The following is a 26,582-nucleotide window of genomic DNA, read 5'->3' as shown; positions in this document are numbered from 1 at the left end:
TGAGTTTGCCCAATTGTGTTAAAACATCCTTTGGAGATGAGCAGTTCAGATCGGGTCCAATCCAGGATCACATGTGACATCTGCTTGTTCTGTCCATTACCCCTCTTCTAATCTAGCACATCCCCCACTCCAACTGGGTTTTATGACATTGACTCATAGGACTGCTTTCCTGCAGCTAAAGGCTTAAAGGATTAAAGTTAAACATTTTTGGCTTGAACACATCATAGGTGATGTACTGCATCACAACAGAGACATATACTATCTGGTTGCCTAATAAAAATATCAAAATTTTTAAGTAGAGGGGGTTGATAGATAATAAAATGGTTTACACTGAGAAAAAAATATAACAGAAGAAATCATTGAAAGATTTGGAAACAAAATTTAGTGATGGAGACAGAAAAGAGAGTGACTGGAGAATTAACAACTCGAAAGTGGGGACATAAAAATAGCTCTTACATTTTTCCTATGTCTGTGTTCACAGCAATGTATCAGACATCAAACAGAAGAAGCTTCTCAGATTTATCACTGGAAGCAGTGTTTCTTCCTGAAGATGAAATAAGTCTATGAAGGATTAGGAAGACAACGGCTGTCCAAGCCTGTCTACATAATTTATAAAGAAGGATCATTAATTTTTAAAAATAAATTTTCTTTGATAGTAAGAGTTAAGGATCTGGTTAGAATGTAAAATGCTTGCCATGTAAACCTGGGACAGAGTGACCTCAGTAACAGAGAACCCAAAGTGAGGTTTTCTCTTTTACATTCATGCATTTGTTGTCAGGCAGAAATTATGTTCTCTGAAATACCAGATAAGTTCAGAGGATGTTATAAAAGATGATTCCATAATCCTTTCTCCAACCTGTGAGCTTCAGTAAGCTACAGAGTTTCAGCAGTTCCCCAGTGGTCTAGGTCAGGACTTAATGTGTGCAGGAAAATGGGCCCCACATGGCCTGAGCTGAACTGGGACTATCCTCTCTGCTCTCAGTTAGGCTTTTTGCCTGCAAGGACTTCAGGTGCTAGGTTAATAGGAATAGATCCAGGAAACCAAGAAGAAAGGAGGCAGCTGTTTAACCTGAAAGAATAAAATAAAATAAGGTAATAGCTTCAGGGAGGAGGAGACAAGAAAAGATAAGGTAGCTGTGTTTGGAAGAGCAAGGCAAGCCTTACACAGCTGCACAGCCAACCAGCCATCTGTAATAACTCCATAATCCACGTGCCAGAGACACACGCCTCCTACCTAGGAGAAGAGGAGACTAATGCTCCTGGAGGCACAGAGATAGATGTCTCACATCAGAATCAAGGAATAAGAAGTTGATTGTACATTAGGTGGGGATAAACGGATGAATGTAACAACAAAGATTTTCCCCTCTTAAAGTTGGGAGCTGAGTATCACTCATCTTTATTTCCTGCTGACTTTCTCAGCTTGTTTGGAATGCTGTACCTGGCCCAAAAACATTATTTATCATTCACGAAAAGAGGAAACAGATCTCTGTCCTGACCAGGCTGACAGGTCTGTGGACACAGGCCTAGGGACATCAGAGACACTAGGAAACACTTTTAAGAACCCACATGTGCTGAGGGTTGTCCCAAGTTAATGAAATAGATGCTCTTCCTGCCCCTGAAAAGGTCACATCTAGAACCTCATGACAGTCTATAGGTCTTTATGTAGTCTATAGGTCCCTCATACGTCTATCTGAAGTTATTTCACGGGTCTGGGAAACAACATTTGAAAATGGTGAGTTAATAGTAAAAGAGTTTTGACAATATTTTTTAATGCATTTGAATGATATCTTTGAAGATTTAATGGATATCTTTACTCAGAAATTTTCTACTTTATCTTCTTTAACTTCACAAGCAGCTAAGCCATTCTGGGCTCATAGAATCAGGGGAAAGAGACAACAAGGAAGGAAGCCAAAGAATTCTTCCTGGCTCTGTTTGCAAAAGCTTCATCCCTTGGAAGAATAAAAGCATTTCTAGGGATAGATAAAATGCTTGAGATAAATATAAGGGAAGAGAGAGTAGGACATTTTCTGCCTATCAGACAAAGGTACCGCAAATGCAATAAAAAGGCAGAGGATGAAATAGATAAGGAGTTAAGGAGAATAGAGAAGTGAGGGGGTCATTTGACAGAAACAAGAGTGTTTTAGCAAAGAGCTGTTTTGGGGAGCTTGTCTGAGCACCCAGGAGCCATATGGGAGCTGATTCAGCATCCAGGTTAGCCCACCCTTCACTGCAATGAGCACTGCATAGGTGATCCATGCATAGGTATCTGCAGAGGACTGCACTTGTCCATATCTAACACCTCTCTGGCAATCATCAAAGAGAAGTGATGCCAATCCATGCCTGAAGAAACTACTCCCTTGTAATTTCCCAGGACATCCATAAATCTCGAAGAATTACTGAAGTAGTAGTAACAGTATTGGGGAAAAACTGTCCCCAGGACACAATCAGGAGCTGAGCAGAGCCAGCTGAAGATCCTTTCTAAGCCATGATGGTGAAGAACACAGCCTCACTACAGTTGGAGCTCATCAGATTAGGAACACGTGACTCTGGTGTGATGTAAATTAGAACATGAGCTGGTAGCTCCCATAGCCTAGAGGCAAGCATTTCTCTCTCATTCTCTGAGCATTATTTGGGACAGGCCTTACGTTGCTAGAAGATTAATACAACAGGATAGAAATCAATACATTCTAATGGTAAGGATTCCTATTGGGTTTGATGAGGCTAGAAGAAGGTCAGACTTTATTAAAACAAATTAGAATGTGCAGTTCTGGGCTAGATGTACCAGCAAAGCAGTGAATCAATTAAAATCTGCTGTGAAGTCTGCTCATCTACTGACCCTAAAATAAACTGGCCCAAGAGAGAAAATACAGCCATCTTGAAAAGCTGACTAGGGCACACAACCTAGATTAAATTCATAATATTTTACAGCTGGTATGGCATAGACAGAGTGGTGTGTTAGTTTCTGAAGACTACCAAAACAAATTACCACAAACTGGTTACCCTAAAACAATGGAAATTTATTCTCTCAGAGTTCTGAAGAGTAGAAGCCCAAAATCAAGGTGCCTGCAGGGCTGTGCTCTCTTTGAAGGCCCGAAGGAAGACTCATTTCTTGCCTCTTCCTAGCTTCTGGTGGCTCCCAATAGCCTTGTCATTACTTGCCTAGTAGCTGCATCATTCTCTGCTTTCATTTTCACATGAACTTCTTCCCTGTTTGACTCTGTCTGTGATCTCCCCTTCCAGGCCATGTAACCTGTTCTTATAAGAACACCTGTCATTGGATTTAGGGCCCACCCTAATCCAGTATGACCTCATCTTAACTAATTGCATCTGCAAAGATCCCATTTATTAATAAGATCTTGTTCTGAGGTTACACGTAGATATGAATTGTGGGGGCACACCATTCAACACACTATAAAGTAGATAATAGCAACAGCACTGGAATAGGTCCTTAGCGGCCCTCTGATGTGCCCATTTTATACTTTAGTCATTGTATTGTGGGACCATGAGCCAAAGCATGTAGGAAGCATATAGAAGCTGGAAAAGGCAAGAAGGACAAATTCTCTCCTAGAGCACTTGGAAGGAACACAGTCCTGCTGACATCTTGATTTTAGCCCCATGAGACCCATCTCAGACTTCTGAGCTCCAAAATCATAAGAATAAATCTGGATTATTTTATGCCACTAAAATTTGTGGTAAATTGTTACAGCAGAAATGGTAAACTAACACAATAAAAAAAAAAAAAAAAAAAAAAAAAAAAAAACTTAACCCAGTTGGGGCCCTTTTTTCTTTCAAAAAAAAAAAAAAATTTTAAATAATACCCTGCTGAAATCACATAATTTACAGGTAACAAATAAACTACCTACTGATTGGTATCTTCTCCACTTCCCTCCCATGATGCTCTTTCAAAGATTTTGGCTAACGAAGGCTCTACAGAATCATGGAGGAAGTGAGCAAGATGATAGAGCCACCTTGGTGGTGAAGCAGAGATACTGAGAAGGTAAGAGATTTACTGTGTAGAAAAAAGAGTAGTTCATCCAAAGGCAGAGAGGAGAAAAGAACAAGAAGCTGGGAAAGAAAGGGTATGTGAGGGGTGATAATACATCACCTTGAATGACATGAATGTTACGTGAGCATTGTAGAATAGTTTTAATAATAATCATTTCCCTTAGTGATATCATCNAAAAAAAAAAAAAAAAAAAAAAAAAAAAAACTTAAGCCAGTTGAGGTCCATTTTGCTGTCACTAAACTAAAAGAATCTTAACTAATACCCTGCTGAAATCACATAATTTACAGGTAACAAATAAACTACCTACTGATTGGTATCTTCTCCACTTCCCTCCCATGATGCTCTTTCAAAGATTTTGGCTAACGAAGGCTCTACAGAATCATGGAGGAAGTGAGCAAGATGATAGAGCCACCTTGGTGGTGAAGCAGAGATACTGAGAAGGTAAGAGATTTACTGTGTAGAAAAAAGAGTAGTTCATCCAAAGGCAGAGAGGAGAAAAGAACAAGAAGCTGGGAAAGAAAGGGTATGTGAGGGGTGATAATACATCACCTTGAATGACATGAATGTTACGTGAGCATTGTAGAATAGTTTTAATAATAATCATTTCCCTTAGTGATATCATCAAAACATTTTGGTAAAAAAGTCATAACTCCATCTCATCAATGAGCATTTTCAATATCAAAGAGGTTAAGTAACTTGTTCAAGTATATAGACAGCTAACAAGGGACAGCTTAGATTCAATCACAGCCTAACCCCAAAGTCTATAGACTTAACAACTTATTATGCTGTCAACATAACACCTGTTCCCAAGCTTTCTAACCTCCAGTCATTAGATCCTCACATGTGCACACAGAGTTCAATGATAACGGTGTATCTTTCCATGTTCTGCTCACCAAGTTGTGATTAAGGAAGTGCACGTGCTTTAGGGAAGATAAACTTTGGTCAATGGTTTGACCTCTTGCCTCCGTTCCCAGCTTTGCTATGTAGAGCTGTGTGGCCTTGAACAGGTCACTCCACTTGTCTGGGTTTCTACGTATTGTTCTCTCAGAAGAATGAACTTGGTGATTGTAACTCTTTCAAGTTGTCATATCCTTTGTATTTTTCATCTAGCCAAGCTGAGGAATTTGAACACCTGGATGAAGTGTTTACATTTCCTAGAGTAGGTAGTAGCTCCTGAACAGGGATATGATAAACCATCTGAAAAGATTACTCAGCAGTTGAGCATAAACATGAACAGGTAGATGCCAGAGGCAGGGAGATGACAGAGGAAGTCATTGGATTCCACTCATATTTTCTTCATTGAGATAATCACATGGAATGAAGAAAGCTTTCCATTGTAGCACCTATGTATACCTGACGGCTCTCTCATTCCAGCTACTCAGAGTACAAACGTTTACATGTGCTGAGGTGCTATGAGTATCTGGGAAAGGTTTCATGTTGAAACGCTGGCCTTTAGCCACCTGGTTGAGAAAGACTAAGCTGGCATTGGCACTGCCTATTGGCAGCCAGGGTAAGTTCTCAGGTTGAAAGAGTGGGCCACAGGGAGGGTGGAGAAGGAAGGGAAAGTGGAGGGTGCAAAGGTAGATTCCTGGGAGCCGTGAACAAAGGCACCAAGGCAGGGAGCCAGGTATATCACTCCCACCTGTAAGGACATGGCAGGGAGACAGGGACACAGCATGGCAGGCATTCTCTCAGCTGCTGCTTCTGAGCCAAACTCTTCTTCTGTTTCACAGATGAGAATAAAGACAACGTTGAAAACAGCCCAGGAAAATAAAAAGCCTGGACAAATAGGATGATTTGCTGCTGTCCATATTACTCTGCCATTGTCTTCATGATAATCAGTTATTCATGGCTTCTTCATCCCTCTAATCAACAGACTTACTTGTGGACACACAAAACCAAGAATCTAGTCCAGTAAATTTGACGGGCTTCTTGGTACCTCACTACAACTACCTTCTGTTAATTAATGTGCAAATCTTTGAAGAAATTATTTGAAACATTTGTAAAAGTTATGATCAGGAAAAATAAATAGTAAAGAAAAGGGAGGGAATTTTGAGTTTATGTTCAAGTCACTAAGTACAATGAGATGAAAAAAATAAGTTAACCATTAAATAGGTAGGGGAAGCAGTGGGTATTTGGGTCACAATGAATCAGCTATCAGCTATTGTCAGTCAAGAACTTCCAAGCTGATGATATGATGCATGAGTTGACATTGTAAGTCTACAGAGTTGAGGTACTTTCAAATTGGCCATTTCCTGGGTCGATGAAATTTCTGCAAAAAATATCTAACAAATATTTACTGAGTCCTTGCGCAGTGCATGGAACTGTCACGCGAGCTGTGGGGCAATGCAAAGACAGAAAAAAAAAAAAAAAACTTGTTCCTAGAACTCAAGGGATTTACAACTGTGGAGATGATCTTTGCTTTCCCTAAGGAATTCACATGTATTTTCTTTATGGGCATATATAGGAAACAGGTAATTATTATTTGTTTTGCTCTGACCACTAGAAACATTTAAGTTCACCTTTGATAAATGTCAGATCTTGTGACCTACAAATCTTTTTAATTTCCCCACGCCTCTCACAGATTTTTCTTTAAACTTTTATTTTAGATATAGGAGGTACATGTGCAGGTTTGTTACATGAGAATAGTGAGTGATGCTGAGGTTTGGAGTATGGGTCCCACTACCCAGTTAGTGAGCACAGTACCCGACAGGTAGTTTTGGGTACTATACCCACCTGTTTCCCGCCACCCTCTAGTAGGCCACAGTTTCTAGTGTTCCTACATTTTTGTCTATATGTGCTCACTGTTCAGCTCCCTCTTATCAATGAGAACATGCAATTTTTAGTTTTCTGTTCCTGCATTCATTTGCTTAAGAGTATGGCCTCCAGCCCCATCCATGTTGCTGCAAAAGACATGATTCAATTATTTTTTATGGTTGCATAGTGTTTCATGGTATAAATATCCCATATTTTCTTTATCCAGTCTACCACTGATGGGCACTTGGGTTGATTCCATGTCTTTGCTATTGTGAATAGCCTAGCAATGAACATACAACTGCAGGTGTCTTTTTGGTAGAATGCTTTGCTTTCTTTTGGGTATATACTCAGTAATGGGATTGCTGGGTCTAACAATAACTCTGTTTCAAGTTCTTTGAGAAATTTCCAGAATGCTTTCCACAGTGGCTGGACTCATTTACATTCCCACCAACAATGTATAAGCATTCCCTTTTCTCCACAGCCTCACCAGCATTTGTTGTTTTTTGACTTTTTAAAAATAGCCATCCTAACTGGTGTGAGATGGTATTTCATTGTGGTTTGATTTGCATTTCTCTAATGATTAGTGACGCTGAGCATTTTGTCACATGTCAAAGGCTCCTAGAATTGATAAATGACTTTAGTAAAGTTTCAGGATACAAAGTCAATGTAAAAAAAAATCAGTAGCATTTCTATACATAAACAACATCCAGGCTGAGTGTGAAATCGAGAACATAATACTACTTACAGTAGCCACAAAGAAAATGAAATACCTAGGAATATAGGTTACCAAGGAGGTGAAAGATCGCTACAAAGAGAACTACAAAACACTGCTGAAAGAAATCAAAGATGATACAAATAAATGGAAAAAATATTATTCCATGCTCATGGATAGGAAGAATCAGTATTATAAAAATTGCCATGCTGCCTAAAGCAACTTACAGATTCAACGCTATTCCTATCAAACTACCAACATCATTTCTCACAGAATTAGGAAAAAACCTATTCTAAAATTCACATGAAACCAGAAAAGAGCCCAAATAGCCAAAGCAATCCTAAGCAAACGAACAAAGCAAAAGGCATCACACTACCTGACTTCAAACTATACTATAAAGCCACAATAATCAGAACAGCTTGGCACTGGTACAAAAACAGACACATAGACCAATGGAACAAAATAGAAAACTCACACCTACAACCATCTAATCTTCAACAAAGCCAACAAAAACAAGCAATGTAGAAAGGACTCCCTATTTAATAAATGGTGCTGGGATAACTGGCTAGCCATATGCAGAAGATTGAAGCTGGACCCCTGCCTTTTACCATATTAAAAACATCAACTCAAAATGGATTAAAGACTTAAATGTAAGACCTCAAACCATAAAAATCCTGGAAAACAACCTAGGAAATACTCTGTTCAGCATTGGTTTTGGCAAAGAATTTTGGCTAAATCCCCAAAAGCAATTGCAACAAAACAAAATAGACAAGTGGGACCTAATTAAACTGAAGAGCTTCTACTAAGTTGATAGCAAAAGAAACTATCACCAGAGCAAACAGACAACCTACAGAATGGGAAAAATATATTTGCAAGCTGTGCATCTGTTAAAGGCTTAATATCCAGAATCTGTAGGGAACTTAAACAAATTAACAAGCAAAAAACAAATAACCACATTTAAAAATGGGGCATGAACAGATACTTCTCAAAAGAAGATGCATAAGTGGCCAACTCCCATATCTTGATCCCTATTTTATCCGTGATTTTCTGCAATTTGTTGTTCATCTGCAGTCATGGGAATAGAAAAGTACTTATGCACACAGAGGGCTGAGACATGTTCTTACAGAAAGGTATAAGTGCCACAATAGAGGTTCACATCAGGGAAAGGGAAGGGCTTAGACGAGAAAAGTACCAGGTTAATCGGGATAGAACCAGGGTCTTCCTATAGAAGATATGACATTTAGAATAGAGGTTGCAAACTCAGATACCTAGAGGGAACTGGCAAGCAACGTCCATAACATAAGTAGGCATGGAAGAGACAGGGGTGAATGGCAGGGTTCATAAATGCTCTAAAGATGGTGGTCACTCTGCAGCTCAAATTGCAAATTTAAGGCACAAATTGCCCATAGATCAAATTATGCTTGAAAATTTATTAAATCACTCATAAATTACAGAACCAGGGCTTGAATTCCAAGAGAATAATGCATATGTAAGCATAGGTGCTGTGACATCAAGTTTGGTTTTCACTACTTTAGGGCATATCCTTTTCCCAGTTTTGTGCTAGTTGGTGGAGCTGGGAAATTCAAAAAAAAGATTTCATAGTCATTACTCTTGAGAACCAAGGAAGTTGGATCCCTGTGAGTTAAAGTGCATTTTATGCCATTCTTTTGTATATTCCATCACCAAACTACAACTGAGGTAAAGCGTCTCCCACAGAAAAACATCATAGGTCCCATATGGATGCCATCTGCCATTAGCAGATGACTATAGGAGGGCTTCGGGCTTTAACCAAGATGGCTATGGTGGTTTGTCAGAAATGCATCAAGTCATCATCAGGCAATTTCTAATAAAATAGTGTCCAAAAATAGACGGGAGAGCAAAGAACGTAAGAAAAGCAGCGGGAGCCCCTAAAAGGATACCGTTGGCTTGCAGCAATACCCTGGGATAAACTGAAACAACATTTGGGATATGGGCAGTAAATTCCATTTTGGCAGCCTGGTCAGGGCCTGAAATGTTGCTTCTAAATATCAAATTAGCAGCAAACCTTGGTCTCCAGTTTCTTCTGAACTTCACTCCCCTAAGTTTTGCATCTGACTGTTTCACTACACCAAGGCGTTTGGGAAACAGAAGCTTCTTGATGGCATTTGAAATCTAACATTTTACTCAAATGTGCACTGTACAATTCAGTCAATTGTTTAACAGAAACCAGGTACAAGGGTCAGCAAACCTGGCTCAGCTATGAGGCTACTGAAAGAGTCCAAGTTTATAGATTTAAAAAAAAAATCTAAAATAAACTGCGATTGGATTTCAAGGGTTTAAATGAACTCCACAATGAAGCAACCTGATAAAACCACCTTGAGAAAGAAAAGCAAGAGAGGAATCAGAATTCTCTAGTGATAACCGAAGTCATTTTGTGCCAGAAAGAATGACCCAGTGAAACTGTTAGAATCTAATCAGGATGAACATTTGCATGTTAAAGGACTCAAATCCACAGTTCCCTTCTGTAAAATTAACATTTTCTGTCTTTTAAAGGGAGTACTGGGTCACAACTGGAGTAATAATAAAATAACTGTTCTTTTTTCCCTGACTGATCTCCAACCCTCAGCCCCCACGTTGTTTTCATGAGAGTCCTGTGCAGTAAGAAGTGGGAAGCTTGTGAAAAGATACTCCATGAGAGGAGAAATTTGCCTGCATCTGGTTGTTTAATTTTTTGGCTTCTATTCACCCACTACAATTGTGAGGTCTGTTTTTAGAAAACTAGGGAAGACAAAAAGATTCCCCAAAGTTAGAGCTCTGGTGTCTGAGGGCTGGAGTCCGATTTCTATGGAGAAGGGAAGGCAACTTATTGTCATATATGTGTTATGATCAAGACGTCTGCGAATAAAGACCACACTGGACTATAAAGAAAACTGTCCCAAATCCAGGGAAATTAATTTGTGGTGCTGGTAGGGGAGGGGGAAGTACTCTATTATACTACTGAGGAAACACCTGTGGCTCATACAAATTGGTTTAGAAGACTGACTGGTGGTAGAGTCCCTTAGGAGCAGATTGATCTCACAAGCAATGTATTTATTTTAAAAAGAAAATGTTTACTAAAGTTTCCAGCTTCTGCCACTTTACAAGACATAGTCCTAAAGGTGGCAGGTACAAGTGGAACAGTCACAAATAGAACTCACATAACTTCAAATGGGAGGATAAGCAAGACTCCAAAAGAACAAGGTGTGCTGTGGTTTGGCTGCCTTTCCTAAGAGATTGTTCCCACTCTCCCACTTCTTTTCTGAGCTGAGCCACTTAAGAGGGAAATGAAATTTTTTGGTGACAAAGGCAGGGGGGAGGAAAAATATAAATATTTCCCAAAAGACTGATAGACTGAACGTCGTCAATGAAATTATGCTGGGTATTGCTTATTTAGGCTCTCGATTTGGCCTTCTCCTCTCCTGCCTGCCCTTGAATCAGATCATTGCTTCTTCTACCATCACCAGAGAAAAGGTATGAAAAACTGGGAAAAACTGGAAGTGACACAGAACTGGAAGTGTGGTCCTGTGGAGCAAACCTAAAGTCTAGGTCCTTGTGTAGCTCTTAAGTGTTTCAAGACCTGTGAAAAAAATATGAAGAGAAAACAATACTGTCACAAATTAGAGTTATGTAATTGTCAAAAGCAATATTGTCATTCGAAAAAGTTGAAATCAGAGTACAATTTCAAAAGTCTTTACCCAACCAAACATAGGGATAGTCCACTAGGCATGAAATTCATTGTTAAAACCTTATCAAAATTTTAGGACAGAAAAGAGTTCCATCTTTTAATCAATAACATTGCTGTATTCTGGCTTCAGCCCATTTTTTTGTCTGGAAAAAAAATGAGAATTAATGATATATTTGAAAACGCTTTGTAAATTCTGAAATAATACTGATATAAAATAGGTTTTTTTAAAACAAGTTTTGGTCAGGTTGACCACTCTAAATTTAGTTTCCTGTTATTAGCTTTATAAAACATTTCTGGAAGAGGTTGTTCCAGTTTTCTATGATTCTGTGACATTTATTGAGCAGTGACCACATGCCAGCTATTGCTCTTAGTCCTGAGAATAAATAAAACAGGTACATCTTCTGTTCTTGTGGAGTTTGCATATAATGTGTGGAATAGGGGGAGAGAAATAAACAAGAAAACCAACATGAATAAGCTGAATGAGAAGAGGTTAAGTGCAATAGGAACATCAAACAAGGTGATGTGAGAAAGATTGACCGGGATGGACTACTTTACTTAGGTGGTCAGGGAAGGCCTCCCTTACAAGATATCATTTGAGCTGAGATTTTAATGTTAAAAGGAGTCATCAGTGGTGACAATGAAATTACTGTTTTGAAAGGTATCAAGTCTAGTGTAACTAGATTCCAGTAAACAAGAGGAAGAGTGGCATGAGAAGAATTCAGAGTTACGCAGTAGCCAGATGGGATAAGATCTGGTAAAGTAGAATAAGGGATTTGGGTTACTAAGAACAATGGCAAAGCCACTGAGCATTTTAAGCATAGGATAATGCAATTTGATTTATGTTCTTTAAAGATCAGTTTGCAAGTATTTTGGCATGGTTGATTAGGTTATTTAGGATCAGTCTTCCCACTGAGAAGAACTAGAAAAGGAGCAATAAGACTAACCCCTGACTTCTCAACAACAAACACACGAAAGCCAGAAGAAAATGGAATGCTACCTTTAAAATGCCAATGCACAATAACCGTCGTCTTTGAATTCTATACTCACTTTTATTCCACTTGTAGGTATATACTCAAAAGAAATGTATATAGCTGTACACATGCATACACACACACACGCGCGTTCATAGTGCATTCTTCATAATATCCCAAACTGGAGACAAACAAAAAGTTCCATTGTTAGTGGATTAGATAAATAAATCAAGGTATATGCGTATATTAGAACATTAATGATGGAACTAAATAAACTTCTGCTATACACAACATGGTTGAATATCATACACATAAAATTCATCAAAATGAAGGAAAATAAAGACATTTTGAGCAAGCAAATACAGAGATAATTTGTCACCAACCAACCAATGTTAAAAGAAATACTAGAAGGTATTCTTCAGGTAACAACAAAATAATTGCAGAAGGAAGCTCAGAGATGCAAGAAACTACATAGAGCAATGGAAATGGTAAATATGCTAATAAACTCAATGAACATTTATAGTGTGAAACAGTAATAGAAATGTCTCCTAATTTTCACATATATATAATTAAAATGAATAACACTTATAGTATGAAAGTCTGAAGGGGATAGAGATGAGATGTTCTGAGGATCTCACGTTGTTCATGGCCAAAAATAGACAAGATATTCTTGAAGAATAAGAAAAAGAAGGGGAAAAAATTAGAAGAAAAAGGAGGAATGGAGAGAGAGAAGAAAAAAACAGAGTAGGAGAACCTAATTTATTGAATCAAGACTTACTCTACAAGTATAGTAATTGATATAGTGTGGCATAAGTTCAAATATAGACAGACAGACAACAGAGAATAGGGTGTTCAGAAACAGACTGATGGATATAAAGCACTTGATTTATGATGAAAGTCGTGCTTCAGAGTAGTGGGGAAAGAATGACCTCCTTGGTAAGAATGATGGTTCAATTGATATCTACAGGGAAAAAATTGAAACGACCTCTTATTTCACACCATACAGGAAAATGAATTCCCATGTGGATTATAAATCTAGTTTTGAAAATTAAAAATTATGAATTTGGAAATAAATAGGATATCTCTATAAATTTGAAATAGGAAAACATTTATTAAACAGGCACTTAAGGAAAAAGTTCTAATCATCTCACAATGACCCATAGTTAGAAAACGTGAAAGCTGAGACTGAAACAAAGACTAAATCTGAAGTCATCACCTAACTACTATGTGACACCACCTCCCCAGGAAGAGGGGAGACAGGCGTTCCAGTTATGTATTGCTGCATAAAAACTTAGTGGATTAAGACAGTAGTCATTTTATTATGCACAGGTTTTATGGGTCAGAAATACAGAAAGGCTTTTGGCTCAGGATCTTTCATGCCATTGTGGTTGAACAGTGCCTGGAACTGGGACAGCTGAGGTGGAGTTAGGGGAACTTAAGTAGTTGGAAGTTGGGCAAGCACTTCTATCTCTCTAGGTTGTCTCAGGGCCCCTTTGTGGGATCACACCCCATGAACTATGTTGGTCTCCCTCACAGAATGAAAGTTTTGGGATAGTCAGACTGTTTACATGGTAACTGAAAGTTCCAAGAGAACCAGGTGAAAGCAGTGTCACTTTCTGTGACCTAGCCTCAGATGTCACATAACATCACTTTTGCTGTCATCACAAGCCTACCTATATTCAAGGTGAGGGAACGTAGTCTCCCAACTCTTGATGGAAGGAGTGTTAACATAACATCGTGAGAGCATGTGGGACAGGAGATATTGTAGCAGCCATCTTTGAAAAATAAAATGTGCTAAACAAGAAGAAGATACTAAACAGTGAAGAAAAAGGAAGAGATACAAAAGGAGAGGGCAAATTGCGTGTAACTAATATAAAAAACAGTCATTCAACAAATACCTGTCAAACACTGCTTGAGTTGGGCACTGCTAAGAAGTAGGAGTACATTGGTAAGCCCAAAGTGGTCCTAGCCCTCAAAAAGTCAGAATTTTCTAGATGGAAAGTTTATGTATAAAACAGAGAGGAAGGATTTAGGCGCTCTTATACAAGGACAAGATTCATGGCATCTTACGGTGTAGAACAAGAGTTGGCATACTACAGTCTGCAGATCATATCTAGTCTACCACTTATTTTTGCAAATACAGTCTTATTGGAACACAGCTACACCCCCTCATTTACATACTTCCTCCAGCAGCTATATGGTACAAAGGCAGTGTTGAGTAATTGGGACAGAGACCTTATGGCCCTCAAAGACTAAAATATTTACTATTTGGCTCTTCACAAAAAAACATTTCTCCACTTCTCAGGTAGAATATTGTGCATCCACTCCAAAGAGTGGATAAGAAATAATTCCTTTCTTTCTTTATCTGTAAAAGAGTGGATGCACAATGTTTTACTCCAGAAGTGGACATATGTTCAGAATGGAACTGAAGCCAAAAGGGAAAGTCCCAGATTTGCAGCATAGTATAGAGGAATGCACACGGGTCCCTGATTTAGGATAATGATATTATTGGCCAACCACTGGGTCGCTCCATGACTTTGAGGAAGTTCCTCCCTCTTTCCAAGTCTTAGTTTCCTTTCCTAAGGAAAAATCTTAGTTGTCCTTTTAGTGCCGGGGATTATGTTGTGAATCAATTAAAATAATGTGTAAACAAATGCTTTGTACACTCTGAAATGCTAAGTACATATTCTATCATCTTTTCCACTTTTTTTCTCAAATAAAGCTTTGTTGATGGTCTTTTATTTCATCTGTATTTTTACAGTCAAGACATAATTTTCTTCTTTTATGACTTTCAATGAGCACATTTTTTTTTCTCTATTTTTGACAACCAAAATTCTCATTCTCTGATCTTTAGTACCTTCTTGCTTCAAGACACTAGAAATGATTCTTTACAAATCCGGACTTCTACAACTACTCTCACGTCTCTAAATCCTTCTCTAACAGAGACCTCACTCTTCTCTCTTTCAGCCTGAAATGATTTTCCTTGCCCTATTTCAACATTTATTCCCACTTTTCTACAAATTGCTCTGTTTACATACTGGAGACAGAGGTGGATACTGGTGGAAAGAGGCCCCTAAATACTCTTATATTTTTGATAAAGTTCCATGATGGTTCCACCATTGTTAAGGTCCTAGAAGTTGCATTTTAAGAAGTCCTGAGAAGATCCTCCTGCAGATATCCTTGGGAATCTCTTGCAAGACTATGAACCCATGATACGTTGACCAGGACAATTCAACTAAACTCATCACATTCCAATGAGTCTAAACCACACTATCATTAATTATACCTTCCTTTGCTACATTCTTTCATGTCACCATATTAGCTGCCAATCCGCCTTCATCTAGGGAAAATTGGCACCAGTAATATCCTCCTTCATCTTCCTCTAGATGAGCATCTTCTATGCAATTTATAATCTCTAAAGGATTGGACTAGTCAGGGAAATCTGGCCACATGGAATTTTAGTAGTTATAAAACAACCGTATTGAAATTTCTCATTCAAAGGGGTAATAATTTCACCCCTCGGTTCAGTTGAAACTTTCAGCTCTTGCACTTCCGAGCCAGCTGGTCATTTAACACACATTCCATGCACAGAAAATGTTCCTGTACCAGAAACCTCACTAAATAACTATGGCAATAAGCTCAAGAATGTTATGGCCAAGGACACAAACGGAGCAGGAGGATTTCAGGAGTTCTTCCAGGGAGAACCACAATATGATCCCTGGTATTTCATGGTGCACAATAACTGGAAAAGTAACTGGAGGATAGCACAACAGGAGAATGCCAAAATTTAGACAGCACTACCTAGTTGAGTAAGTGAATGATAAATAAGAAGACTCTTGTGGACAGAATGGAATATCAGATCAAGGCCATTGGGAAATGGTTAGCAATGTATTTGTGTGAACAAGGTAAAGAAAAAGCATGTAGGAAGAGTTTAAAGGGGAGCTAGATCAGATGTAGTGTGTTTTTAAATACCTTAAGTAGGAAAAGTATAACTTATGTAATAAACACTCAGATGTCACATAACATGACTTTTGCAAATTCCTCATGAAATTTCTTTAGAAGAAATTCTTTTTGGTTCTGGCCACATTACAGGATTGAGCAACACTTTTAACTTGAAGCAACTTTTATGAAATTGGACATTTATTGGACCTTGAAAATGACCAGTTACACGCTTTGTTGAATGAATGAATTTATGTCCTGGCAAAAAATAAAATAAAATAAATAAATAAACAAACCTAGGCCAAGAAGGAGAGACACTCATGGAGCATTGCAATATCTTTATATGTTTTCTATTTTTCACTTCTGTGTGTTATGTTTAGTCATGTCTGTGTGTTTTAGTTCTGTGAGTCATGACTCTGTTGCTTGAGATATTCATGGGGTATGCAAGAAAGAGAACGATGTCAGATTTATTAAATTATAGAATCTTAGACCTCAAGCCCTAGAAGTTACCTAGCCCCATGGTTTCAGAACAGTCACAAACTTACCAGTGCTGTCCAAGATTAAATCTAACAAGCCCACAGCAAAATAAGAAAAATGAGGAGGATATGTGTGTGTGTGAACATTCGTGTGTGTGTGTGGCATGTTTGCCAATTCTTGTCTCTTGTAAAAGACTGTCTATTATATTAAAATGCCCTTTCTCTCATGAAGCGGTCATTGTAGCAGATGTTAGTTGTGCGTGTGTGTTTGTAACATCTTCATTTGGCAAACTAAACTGATGGCAGTACTCCGGCTGCCCTACCCAACCCCCACCAAGTTTTTGAAATGTTACTAGTAAAGTACATGTAATCTGAAAATCCTACTTTCCTTCATTCCCATATTATTCTGTCTAACTAAAAGCCTGTTGTGCTAATAAAGAAATCTGGAGAGATAATTTGGGAAAGAGCCTCCTTTAAAAGTTAGCAGGAAAAAAATATGTAAAATTTCTCTCCTCCCCATTCCTATTCTCTTCTCCCACAAAGACTCAGAATCCTTTCCTAAATCTTGAATTTTTTCCTTTGGAAAAACTCTGGACATGACAGCCCCTCCTTCACATTCCTGGAATCAGCTGCAGTTTTCTGTGTGTGGGTAGGAGACTATGGCCTTCCTGTTGAATCAGCGAAGAGGCAATTGTTAAATGGCTCCCAGGCTCCTGGGAGGAAGAAAAGCATGACATACCCAGAGCTATTCCAGGGATCAGGCTCAGCTGGTATCAAAAATTCAACCCCGGTGGGCTGGGCACGGTGGCTCACGCCTGTAATCCCAGCACTTTGGGAGGCCGAGGCAGGCAGATCACCTGAGGTTGAGAGTTCGAGACCAGCCTGACCAACATGGAGAAATCCCATCTCTACTAAAAATACAGTATCAGCCAGACATGGTGGCGCATGCCTTTAATCCTAGCTACTTGGGAGGCTGAGGCAGGAGAATTGCTTGAACCTGGGAAGCGGAGGTTGCAGTAAGCCGAGATTGTGCCATTGCACTCCAGCCTGGGCAACAAGAGTGAAACTCTATCTCAAAAAAAAAAAAAAAAAAATTCAACCCTAACTGCTTCTGCAGTCCAGCAGGACATTGATGTTGGAGACCAGGTCATCTTTTCTGTCTCTTTCTTTACTTACATTGAGCATGTTTACAAGAAGATAGTATTCAAGAGCACTCTCTCAATGCTAATGAAATGCTGTCATTACATCCTGAATGATATGGGGGCAGAGGGCAAGGAAAGAAAATTAGAAGATATTTTTACCTTGGTTCAATATCTGCCAAGTACCAGTGGACCAATATGTATATTTTAATTTTCACTTGTTGAAAACGTGTTCAAAGACGACAGATTGATAAGGACCCAAAAGAACGCATTATGGATAAACTAGTAAAAGTAAATGGGAGGTGATTCGCTCTCTGAAAGTAGATTATTAATTGTTGTCCTTCCTCTTCAAAGATGACCTTGCAGTGTTTACCACAAGGTACAAGTGTGACCAATCAGAAGTTCCTCCGCGTGGTGCTCCAGAAAGGCAGTTTGTAGTTTGGTAGCTGTTAGCATTCTACACCCAGACTACACAATGTGTTATCTCTGGTTTTGGGACACCAGACTTTTCAATGTCTCATTTAGTTATTTAGCAATTATTTATTAAATAAATACTATATGATACTATATGTTCATATAACAATTCATAAGACACAGTCCTTGCCCCTAAGGATATTAATCTACTTGAAACTTACTGAATATCTACTGTATATTATTTGTTATGGACTAAATTTTGTGTCTCCCAAATGTATATGTTGAAGCTTTAACCCCCAGTGTGACTGTATTTGGAAACAGAGTCTTTAAAGGGGTAATTAGGGTTAATGAGGTCATCAGGGTGGGTCCCTATTCTGGTAGAACTGGTGTCCTTATAAGAAAAAGGTCAAACATCAGAGCTCTCTCTTTCTTCATATACACACAAAGAGGTCATGTCAGCACACAGCTTGAGGGCAGCCACCCCCAAGCCTAGTGAAGAGGCATCAACCTGAAACCCACCTTGCTGGCACCTTGTGCTTGACTTCTCAGCCTCCAGACTGTCAGAAAAAAATTTTGTTGCTTAAGCTATCTAGTCTGTGGACTATTTTATAGCAGCTGTAGCAGACTAAGACACTAGGCAATGTAATAGGCATTTTTTAAAACATTTCCATAGTATGCCCCAAGGCGCTGTTGCTTATCTTGTTCAGAACTGTGCTTTAATGTGTTTCCTCAGTTGTAACCCACACTGGTTCTAGTTTGGGGTTTTTTGGTTTTGTTTTATTTACAGGGCCCTTTTGTGTATTTCTTCTGGTGCCTGACTTCCCTCTATAAACTCATTCACAGAGAATACAGATCTCTCAAGCTGCTGTCAAGCTGCACTAAAGCTTTTCCTAAGATCCCTCTTCTGAGACAAGATGATTCTCTTTTCATTCTCTCTCCTTTATTTCCATCAAGATCTCCATTCACAGGATAGTGTAAACAGATACACCTAATTATACAAAAATGTCCATGAATGAGAACTGTTACTTCTCATCTGAAGATTGAGTACAAGGCTACCTTGCTATTCAAAGTGTGGTCTGCAAACCAGCAGCATTGGCCTCACTTTGGAGCTTGTTAGAACTGCAGAATCTTGGGCCCTTCTCCAGACTGATTTGCATGTGCAGATGTGCAAGTTTGAGGAGCTCTGCTTTACCAATAGTTAAAAAAATTAGTCAGGCTAAAATAGTTAAAATAATTAGTGTGTCTATGAGCCAGGCAGCACTTGACAAGACTGAATTTCATCACCCTTAAAATGGAAACAACCATTCAAATGATCTTCCACTCCACTCTGCCCTTTCTAGTCATCTTGATATGCTCCTGTGAAATTCACCTCCTTGCTAAATGTTGCCGTCCTCTGCCTCCTTTCAGGAACATAGCAGCACACATGCAATCTCCTAACCCCTCTGCCTGGGGCTCTCTCCTTCTATTCTGTGACCTGGTCTCCTCGTTCTATTTAAAGGAAGAGGAAATTCCTTCCTCACTGGAGATCCAGGCCTGCTGCTATGCTGTCCCTTAGATCCCAAGCCTACTGGTCACCAATTTCTCCTCTTCCACTTTACTCAGCAAATTCACACCAGCAGAAACTCTTTCCAAGGCAAGGAGACCTAAGCCTTTCAATCCTTTGAAACTAGAGCTAAAATTTAAACATATTCATGTGTGCACACACACAACCAATTAAACAAAGAACCGATACCAAAGCCACAAAGAGAAATAAAGAAAACAGAAAAGCTTTCTCAAGGGAATAATATGTATTCAACAGAGCATTGGCTGCAAATATCCTGAGTCAGTATGATTTAATGGTTAATTATTGTGAAGACTACCTGAGTTCAATCCCATATACACCACAGAATAATCAGGGAAAAATAATGAACTCCTAAAAATGTTCTAAGATCGGCAGTATCTTCTACAACATCTAGCTATTGAAACCCTCACAGATGCAATTGTTTTTCCACTGAAGTGCTGTGAAAGTTGATTTTGCTCCAAGGACAGGAGAATATTACCACTCCACGAGTATGACAGTGTTACAGTACAGATGTTAAAGCATTGTAGCATAAGTTATGGACCCTGACTACCAGAATCCTGGTGCTGCCATTTACCAGCTATGTAGCTTTGAACAAGGCACTTAATCTCACCATTAAGTTTTCTCACTGCCAAAGAAGAGATAATAATAATGTCTACAGCATAGGGTTGTTATAATGAATAAGTGAGCTATTCTACATAAAAATACTCAAAATAGAGCCAAATAATAATACCTAAAATGTTAGTTATTATTTTAATATTGTCATCTGTTGAGTACAGGTGCTTTTTAAAAATAAAGTCTTTCATTTCCTATAGCAATCACTAAACCCAATTTAAAAAAATGTGACCTTATATGCAGCCCTTATCTGTGGTAGTCAATCTGCCCAGTATTCTTCTATGGTGTCCCTGTATCTTAGAGAAATGAAAACACTGGGTAAAACTGATGAAGGTGACAGATAGGTAAATTTATTTATTCATTCAATGAATGCATATGTTTTTTTCCTGAGTGCCTGCTAGGTGTCATGTACAATGTCTTCATGGAGCTAGCAGTACAGGAGCAGAGATAAGCATAAACAAGTCGATCCAAAAATAAGCATATAACTTCAGACTTTGGTAAGTGCTCTGAAGAAAAACAAAAGTCTCTATTACAAAGAATCATAAGGGGAGCTACTTGGGGAATTAGATCATAGCGGCAATAGAAAATTGTAGAAAAAGAAACTCTTTTTTGTGCTTAATGATTTCCCAACCTGTTTCAAAAGAATATAAGCTCCATGTGGTCAAATCCTTCTCAGAGAAATTCTTTTAAATTCCTCTTGAAGATTCACAATTTATGTGATCTTAGTCAATTTAGAGGCCAGGTACAGTGGCTCGTGCCTGAAATCCCAGCATTTTGAGTGGCTGAGGTGAGAGGAGAACATGAGCCTAGGAGTTCAAGATCACCCTGGATAAAATAGTGAGACCCCTACAAAATTTTTGAGATCTCTACCAAAAAAAAAAAAAAAAATGGCTGGGCACAGTGGTGCACTCCTGTAGTCCCAGCTGCTTGGGAGGCTGAGGCAGAAGGATCACTTGAGCCCAGGAGATCAAGCCTGCAGTGAGCTGTAATGGCACCACAGAACTTCAGCCTAAGTAACAAGAGTGAAACACTGTCTCAAAAATAAATAAATAAATAAAAAATAAAAAATAAAAAAGTCCTGGAAGAATCTGTAAAGAAAACTGTTCTAATTTACAAACTTGGTTTTTCTGATGTGTTTACCCTTTAATCTTCAGCACCTAGGATAGTGCTAAGTATACTAGAAGAATTTAGTAAACACATGGTAAATAAATGAGAAAATGAATACACGAACAAACAAATCATGAAACCATTTTTACATAACATCTGTTAAAACTCTTCAGAACTAACGACCTGGAGACCACATGGAGTGGTGGGGGGCTCACCAAGGAAACACTGTAAGGAGGGGAGAAACAAAGGTTCAGCCCTCCCCAGTTTGTGCACTTTCACAATTAGTCCAGTAGAAGAGAGGACACAGGATCAGGACTAAGTCTAGGATTGCTAAAGACTTCTTCCGTTTTTATTTTGTACACAGACATTACAGAATCTCTCGGCTTGGTATTTAGAAATTTTCTGTAGGTTCCTCTCCTCAGTCGCCATCCAGTTTTTATGTTTTCCCTGTGTTATTTTGGCATCTTTTTTCATGCTGATGACTAACTTCATTTCAAACATCCTTGACAGCTTATTGCTGGGTCTTCAGTCAGGGCTGGGAGGAGTTGAACTTTTTTTTCTCACAATGCTCAAATGTGAGAAATTTTTTCTCACATGTTAAATCTGGGTTCCAGAAGTTTGGGCCATGTCAGATCCAGGTCCAATCCATCATCCACTGCAGAGCACAATGTGTTAGTGTCATCTTGTTGCCAGACAGCTGTGGCTTCAAGACCTTCATTACTCAACTGTGGAACAAACCACATTCAGAAGCTGTTTGAATGAGTAGTATGGCTGACACTTCCCTCCGAGGAACAGGCCTTTCCTTAGACACAGAAAGCAGATTAGTGGTTTCCAGGAGAAAACAGGAGATAAGGAGAGAGGGAAATGGGCGATGACTGCTTAATGGGCATGGAGTCTCCTTCAAAGAGCAATGAAAATATTTTGGAAGTAAATGGAGGTGATGGTTACACAGCATTGTGAATGTACTAAATACCACTGAATTATACATTTTTAAATGGTTAAATTTATGTTATGTAAATTACACTTCAATTAAAAAAAAAAACATGGTCCTGGGAAATCTTCTGCAATTTCAGTCCTTAACATGATGTGAAGAGAAGGCTCCATTAACAGAGAAGCTTCTGCACCTAAGAGTTTGGAAAATGCTCTGAACTATGGAGCTCACTCTGCTCCACTTCAGTGTCAAGAAGGAAGATGGGAAATTGTCTTTGTTAATGCAAGGAAGGGCTGTGGCCACCAGTCACTTGTCAGCAGGACTTTGATATTCACATGACTTTGATACATGTGAATATATCTGTTAAAGTAAGTTTCTGGATTTTGGTATGACAACCACAGTGTCAAGACACTTGTAAAACATAAAGAAAGCTTACTTACAAGATCCAATATTTTTAAAATTTTTCTTTGAGTCTGGAACTAAAATATGTATAGGTAATAGGGATAGAAGAGAAATTGCTAGGGTGGGAAAAATACAGCTGTGAGGAAGGAAAAAAGGGAGAAATGACTGTTTCTTTAAACACATGTATTAATCACAGTTCAAATGCAATTCAAGGTAGAAAGCCACAGCTGTGGAGGGCAGAGGGAGCACATGATTATTATTTTAAATACATTTACATTAAATCATTACTGCAAATGGGGAACAAGACTAGGAATTTGCAGCTGGGAGTAGCGTAAAGGGAACTTAGTCCCCATCCTTTGAAATGGATGAGTTAAATGGGTCTCAACTAGGTCAAAGGGGGCACCCTCTGCAGCTGGAAGTGGGAGGACCACTGGAGAATGCTAGTTTGTCTCCCTGTCACTTTAAAATATGCTCCTTCCCTCTCAGTGTAGGAGCTGCTTACAAAATAGAGAACATAGAAAAGTGGGAGAAAACCAGCTTCCTAACTAGGTTACTTTGATTTCTCAGGTTTAAAAACCCCATTGATTGTGTAAGACACTGTTTTTTTGTTGTTGTTGTTGTTTCCCTGGGGGAGGAAGTACCAATGTCTTTATACTATGTTTTCATCCTGAGATCCATTCTTGACATTCTTTCAATGTTAGAAAATGTCTTTAGGGCAGAGACTATTAACCTCCCACATTAATTTATGTATCCCAGAACCTTGCACAGTGTCTGGCACTATTATGGATGGATGGATGGATGGATGGATGGATGGATGGATGGATGGACAAATGCTCTCAAGGCTAAATATGCATCAAAAAAGGGACATGGGCAACACCTAGGAAGAAAGAAGACTTGGGTTTAGAACTGTGAAGTAAGCTTAGGAAGCTTCATAGACAGAATAAGCATGAGAAAATATCTGCATGAACTTGGATGATCCTTCTTGGAAAGGCATAGTAGAGTCAAAGGAAAACAAACCAGAAGAAGGTAATATGTGAAAATCGCTTATGGAATCACTTGAAAAGAAAATCTCCATTATGTCCACAATTATTCCACCCTCTCTAGGGACACTGGGTCCATGATACCACTCAGGAAATAGTACAGGCTGATCTGGAAAATCACTGGCTTTGGTAAGTTCACAAACCTGATATCAAATATTGGTTTTGCCACTTGCTGACTATGTGACTTTGACTGAGTAGCTTTATCTTTCTGAATCTCAAGTTTCAGATCTATAAAATTATAATCCTGGTAATAACATCCAGGCAATATTGTTATGAAAATTAAACCAAATGGTATAAATAAAGTGCCTAGCATGTACAGATAGTCAAAAAATGTTAATTCTCTCAACTGGATATAGTGGTATACTAAAGCCAGGTTGTGCCAGCTCACGAGAGTCAATTGTACACATCTCTTCTTAATTCTTGAGTTCAGTGTCATCAAGTTGGGAACTCAAAATTGGCCATAGTGGAAGTGTTTATATCATAGAAATTGGCAAACACAATGGTCAGAACCTTTTTTTCAGAAATGTAATTGTTAAACATTTGACAGCATACCACTGACTAACATTCCAAATGAAAGTGGGTGACGGAAAGAATTCTGGTTTGGAAATCAGGAGAATTACATGCTAATCCAAGTTTTGCAAAGTGCACTTTGCATGGCTTTGAATCATTTACTTTACCTTCTTCATCTATTAATATAAAGTGAGAACTGTTGAAATACATTGTTTGAATTTTTGATAATGAAGTATTGCTATTTGGATAATGCTCCCACTATAAACTAGAAATGCTAATACAAATAATATGTGTATTTATATATACAAAACTATGTGCAAACAAATATATAAATATAAACTATATGGAAAAGTATTTTTTAAAGATCAAAGATCTAAGAAGAAAGTAAGGAATTACTAGGACAAAACTGAAGGGAAAGATGGAATGAATGCAGTAAGTAGGAAAGAAAATGTTTTTGCCTTGAGAGCATTTGCCCATTTCAACAAATGTGAATTTTTATTTTGTTGGCCTCACTTAGCATGGGGCATAGAAATTTAAAAGCCTAAACCCACATAACTGAAGTATATATATAATAAGGCAATCACTTCACAGTAAACTAGAACTTTAAAATAAACCTACTCTCTCATGTTCTTTCAAATTCACTTTCTATGGCTCAAGAAATCTGAAAACTTCATCTTGGACTTTATTCCCTCATGTACCTGAGGGAAGCAAATAGAATCCCTTTATCTTTGGCCTCAAGTTACTCCTACAAATAAATTTTTCGAGTATAATGAACATATAGTCAAAGATAACCAGGCCTTTAAGAAAAGAAGGCACCGTAAGTAATAAGCAGCAGAAATAACAACAGAAAACAGATTCACAAAAACGTAGATAATAAAATTAGACAAAATATCACATTATAAAACAATCACACCTAAAAAATAAGCTTGAAAATATATACAGGAAATAAAGTAACTATAAAAAGTAGTAGATTTAGAAAAGAAAACTAAATAGGGCACCTAAAACTAAGAAACTGAATAACTAAAATTAAGTAAAGGAACTTAAGTCATAAAATGGGAGTCCGAGGGCCAAATCTAGCCCGAACACATATGAGAGATACTGAGAGTTTGGACCACAATGTTTATGTAAGATTTGAACCAATCTTTTAAAATAGGAAAATTTCACATAAAATTTAAAATTTGAGTTTCTCTTATAAATTGAGATCTGGCAACACTTATAAGATGGAGCTGAAGCTCTCCCATTTGCTACAGTACCACTACTTTCTATCTCCTCATCACTGAGGCTGGGTGAGTTACCATTTTCAGGGAATTGGCAAACTGTTTCTGTAAAAGACCATGTATATTTTAGGCTTTGTGAGCCATCCTGCCTCTGTTGCAAGTACTCAACCCCATCATTGCAGCATGAAAGCAGCCATAGGTAATATATAAATAAATGTGTTGTGCTCTAATAAGACTTTATTTACAAAAACAGGCAATGGACTGAATTTGACATTGGGCTATAGTTTGCTGACCTCTGCCATACATCTTTTCATTTGCACTACTGTTTTTCTCAGAGAAATACTTCCCACTACTTATGTCATTGTCAACAATGAGAAAAAAATACACACACACACACACACACACACACACACACACACACATACACATATACATATGCTAAGAGGACTTTGTATTTTAAGAAAAATGAGTGACATCATAAAATTGGCCTACTTCACACATTTGCATTACCTCTCTGGTCTCTGTAGGCCTTTGTGCTTGTGTCACCAAGTCTAAATAATGTCTATAATTCCTTCCAACCCTATACATTTATTGTTTGACGGTGGTTATCAGTGTAGCCAAAAGTCAGAACTCCTGGGCACAGTGTCTTCCTCACTTATCTTATCCACGTTATAACAGATATGTAAAACAGACATTCACAAAAGGCACAAAGGCCTTTCTGTCAATACAGAAGCAAAAGGATAAATATGCTCATGTCTCCTGGTATTTCCTCTAATATCATCTAGTTTTTATAGGTTTTTGCTTACAAAGTACAAAACAGAGAGAATTATAAAGATAAACCCTACTCAAGTTCTTTGAATGTCACGGTAATTTTTTTTTTTTTTTTTTTTTTGAGACAGAGTTGCACTCTTGTTGCCCAGGCTGGAGTGCAATGGCATGATCATGGCTCACCACAACCTCCACCTCTGGATTCAAGAGATTCTCCTGCTTCAGCCTCCCAAGTAGCTGGGATTACAGGCATGTGCCACCACACCCAACTAATGTTTTCTATTTTTAAGAGACGGGGTTTCTCCATGTTGGTCAGG

The sequence above is a fragment of the Rhinopithecus bieti genome, unplaced genomic scaffold (genome assembly GCF_001698545.2).
Source record: "Rhinopithecus bieti isolate Rb0 unplaced genomic scaffold, ASM169854v2 scaffold_8760, whole genome shotgun sequence".
In the NCBI taxonomy this organism is placed as follows: domain Eukaryota; kingdom Metazoa; phylum Chordata; class Mammalia; order Primates; family Cercopithecidae; genus Rhinopithecus; species Rhinopithecus bieti.
This window is presented reverse-complemented; position numbering follows the sequence as displayed.